A 5,037-nucleotide genomic window follows, 5' to 3' on the forward strand; every position below is an offset into this window, starting at 1 on the left:
CCGTGGAATATTGCTCATCTTCGGCCTTATTACACCTGAGCCATAGGTTCCTATTATGTACATATTCTTGACAATGTATATATTATGATCAATATAATAAACCGGCATCCTTGCTAAAGCGGGGCCTCTGCCGTTCTTCCTTAAAAGTTTTTCTTGGTTACATGGGGGCTTCTGCTTATAAAGCGGAGTTCTGATTGTCCATTAAATCCGGCTTATAAAGCTACAAACAAAAAGAGAGAGCTTGGGGGCTTCATACCCAACATCATAAGGAGCCAAAGAGAGTTTGTTGCAAAGCGCAACTCAAACATAGGCGCCCACTGAGCACAACTCAAAATATTGCTTGGGGGCTCTTTGCTTCTACAAGAACAAAGAGTCGACAACCTTGCAATAGGCTATAAAAGCCAGGCTTGGAATCTAGGTGTATTCACCCAAAACCCTGGGTTATCCTGCCTTTTTAAGTAAGTCACTCCGTCCAGGTAATCCTGGCAAGACCCGTCGAACGTTTGACAGTCAATCTTATAAAGACCCTGAACTTGTCATAGTTAAATTGACGATTGGTTAATGTGAGGTCCATCTTATAAGGCTTTGTAAAATGTTTTAACTCAGTGGCCTGGTAGCCCATGAAAAGCCTCGCCTTTTTGCATATTTTCTTCGCAAATCTTTCTTTCTGATGTTTATTTCGATGAGGTTTATATTAAATCCGGTGCTTACTGATCCGGTCTGGCTTTTGAGTTGCCAAGTACAAACTTACAAGATGACCGATGTCAATTGACCCGGCTTGGCTTTCAACTATAAGTTGTCAGTACACGATCAATTATAATCCGGTGTTTGTTAGCCCAGTCTGGCTTTGACTATAAGTTGCTAGTATGATCATCCGGTGTTTATTATAACCCGGCATGGCTTCATTATAAACCAGCAAAGCATGGTGGGAGTTATCAGCACTCAAGATTTGGGTTATCACCCTTACTACAATAAAGTTGGTAAATCAACGATGTGATTCAATGTCACAGGTATGATGTATTTCATATTTAATTATTCTTGAAAATACAGCCTTGGTTATAAACCCTGGCTTTATATTGGGTGTTATGACCCGTCCGGTGGTAAACAGCCAGGACAATTTAAGTTTATTATATGCAGACACAAGATTGCATAAAGCTGCTAAGGATCATAAGCAGACATAGCATAATCATGACGGATTAACAGTATTATGCAAAGTAAATATGCACGACGGCATAGCAGACCAAGTGTTTAAACTAGCCTATTAGAAGCGCTTTGAAGGCCCAAAAGAATAATTGTTTATCACACGGATGGCAGTGTGTAGAAACTAAATCGGCCTCCGGATTATGATTCTTCACCAGGCTGACCTGAAGGCTGCGGATCATCCTGCGCCGGTTCACCCTCCTCCTCTCCACCCAGTGCCTGGAAGTCAATGGTTGCCCAGTTAATCCCAGTTAAGGCTCGGAAGACAGCTTCATCGCTTATAAGGGTGGACGTTCAACATCAGGGGCGTAAGTATGCTTACGGATTGGCGGTATAAGATTTTGCACATCATAAGTTGGTGCGTTAACCCATTTGTTGTTGGCATAATAAATCGTCTGGTAAAACGACAAGTCAGTGTCCTCAGCTAGCTTGCTTGCCAGTGGACGCATTTCCTTCATTATGGCCCTGAGGTCATCATTATCAAAATCTGACCCGTCCTCTGTTTGGCCTGGATAACCATTTCCAATATCTTCTGGATCAAGGTCAGATATCCAAGCCTTGGCCCGAGTCAATGCAGTTAGAGCACTGACCCTAGCAGCTGATTTCTTCAATTCCTCAAGCTGGGCAGGCATCATGGATAATTTCTCCAATGTTTCCTTGATTAAAGTTGGGGGCGGTTTATTATGTGAAACTGTGTAGATGACCCGTTGGACGCCAGTATATAATTGCACTACAAAAAAATACACTTTTGTGATGATATGTGTTTGTCACAGTAGGTCGCGTTTTTTGTCATGCATGTACATCCATGACAAATTTATGACAGAATCAAGATAGTCATACCTGTGCTGTCATAGAAGTGTTCCATGACATTACCAAAATTATCATCACGGAAGTGTCCACTTCCATGATGATAAATCGCGCGTCACAGAAGTGCTTTCGTCAAGGGTGACCGGCACGTGGCATCCACCGTAACGAAACGCTGTTAAGCTATCGGGTCGGGTTTTGGATCCGATAACCCGTTAACAGCCCCGACCAATGGGGATTTTTCACGTGTAAAATCATCATTGGCTGGAGGAAACACGTGTCGGCTCATCATTGGGACAGATGTCATCCACTCATTGGACAGAAGGCGCCTATGATACGTCGACACGTGGCATGGCCAATCAAGTTTAAATGGGCCGACCCAACTAAAGGCCCACAAGATTTTGCGGCCCATAATGGGCCGGCCCAGTTAAAGGCCCACGAGATTTTGCGGACTATAATGGGCTGGCCCAGCTAAAGGCCCACAAGATTTCACGGGCCATAATAGGCCGGCCCAGGTAAAGGCCCACAAGATTTTTGTGTGCCATAATGGGCCAGCCCAGGTAAAGGCCCACAAAATTCTCGTGGATCATAATGGGCCGTCCCAGCTAAAGGCCCACGAGATTTCGCCGACATTAATGGGCCGGCCCAGCTATAGGCCCACAAGATTTTGAGGACCCTAGTAGGCCGGCCCATTAACTGGCTACCATGTTTTGGGCCAAATGCCGGCCCATAATTGATCCGGTCCATTAATGGCCTGCCACGTTCCGGGCCTAGTAATGGCCCATATAAGATCCGTCCCGTTAAAAGCCTCCCACTTTTTGGGCTAAATCACGGCCCAGATCAGGTCCGGCCCTTTAAGAGGCTTTGGGCTCAATTATGGCCCATATCAGATTCGGCCCGTTGACTGGACGCTATGCTTTTGGGCCCACTTTCTAAAGGCCCATTTAGTAATTCGGCCTGATATTAGTTTCGGCCTATTAACGGCCCATTTAACATTTCGGCCCTATATAAATTTCGGCCTGTTAAAAGCCCGTCATATAGTTGGGCCTAACTACGGCCCGGTTTGCATCCGGCCTACTAGCGGCCGATATCTGATTGGGCCAAACAAGGACCTAGACAACTTTGGCCTGTTAAAAGCCCGTGAATTGATTCGCACAATCATGGGCCGGGGACCATTTTGGGCTGCCGCCGGCCCGTGAGCTATTCGGCACGTTTCAGGCCCAGCCTACTTCTCAGCCTCCTAAAAGCCCATTGAGTTTTCTTGCGAAAAGAGGGCCGGGGGTTACTCGGCCTATTAAAGGCCCGAATCTACTAGTGGGCCAGTTTGATGGGGCCCATGATGCGGATCATACATCGTGATTGCATGACGACCCGATTATGTACCGTAATTTTACGGTTTGGCCGGTTTACTGCGAAGACATGATATATATACAGTAAAATAACTGTAGCATCGTGAATAAGAAAAAACCTAGACTATACAATAAAGAAATTATGGCATATTACATCCACTGGGCATCAAAGTTCGCCACTATGATAATAAAGCACAAGCAGACAGTAGATTACATACACTAGGCATCAAAGATCGCCACCAATGCAAATAAACACGCCGACAAAATAATATACAAAACTGACAGCACTTCAATAGAGTTCAAGAAAGGTTAGCCCTGCTGGGGAGCTGCAGCGCAAGCAGCTGAGCAAGATGATGAGACTGCGCTTGTTCAACACTTATATCTTCCTCACTCTGAAAGATAAACAAGCAAACAGATGATAGGGTTTGCACATAAAAGTATCAGTGCTGACAATTCATCACATTTCTTACTGACGAATAAAGTGACACAGTTTAAAATTGCATTAACACAATATGGTATTGTCCAGGTCAAGACATGGCAGGAATTGACATTGTGAAGGAGTTGGTAGCTTCACGACACCACTGGATTACAGATCAAGAACTCATAAGTATCAATGGTTAGTGTGCTGTCAATTTATCTCATTTCAGATTGGCAAATAAAGAGATGGTTTAAATAATAGTAGAATGATATGACATTGTTCATAGTTAAGACATTGCAGAATATGACATTGTGCTGTAGTGGGTAGGTTCACCACACCACTGGATTACGGATGAAGAATAGAAGCATACATGCAGTGCAAAAGAAGACCGCTTACTCTGTATAGTTTAATTTACATGGTATGAAGAAGGAACTTGGTTGTACAACTGAAAACTTAAATTGAGAAGGACAAACTTTTGTTTATGAACTACATAATAAACTTTAAACATGCAATTTGATGCAAACACCAAAAATAAACAGCTGTTGCAGTCATGCCTAACCAAATATACACAACAAAGTTTGAAGCCTTGAGAAGGACAAACTTACATTACTGGTGAAGACAGGCTCTATAAAGCCCCTGTCCATGCTGATGGGGGGGCAATTCAAGAAGTTTAGCACAGGATGTTCTTCATAAGCATTGCCTTTATTCTACATTTTGTTAAGAGTAAATATAGATGTGATAATATACGAAAAAATGGAGAATATTTAAGATAAGATGAAGAGTGATGCTACATAACCAAGTAGCTATAAATGTATGTGCAGCGATACAGGCAAAAGGCACAACCAAGAGAAATGCACAGCTAAACTTCTTCAGTACCAACCTTATGGTAAGAGTAAATATAGATCTGATGTGTAAAAAATGGAGGGCAAAGGAAAATAAGCTGCAGAGTGATGGTACATGAACAACTACCTGTCAATATAAATACACTGATAAAGGACAACATGTACTTACAAGAACAATGCAGAGCTAAAAAAATTCATTGGCATTGGATATATTCTACACTAATGTAACCATTCATACAGATCAAATAATTTGGAGCGAATAATTGATAAGCAAGCTATCATGCATACTGCTGTCACATAATGAACCAGGTATGTATGCAAGTACAGTGATACAGGACAACATGTACTAACAAGAGCAAAGCAGCGGGCAGCATATTTGCGATATCCTGTCGTTCTTTTCAAACCGGAATTCTTCTTCGAGCAG

This window comes from Triticum aestivum, chromosome 6B, assembly GCF_018294505.1.
Source record: "Triticum aestivum cultivar Chinese Spring chromosome 6B, IWGSC CS RefSeq v2.1, whole genome shotgun sequence".
Lineage (NCBI taxonomy): Eukaryota > Viridiplantae > Streptophyta > Magnoliopsida > Poales > Poaceae > Triticum > Triticum aestivum.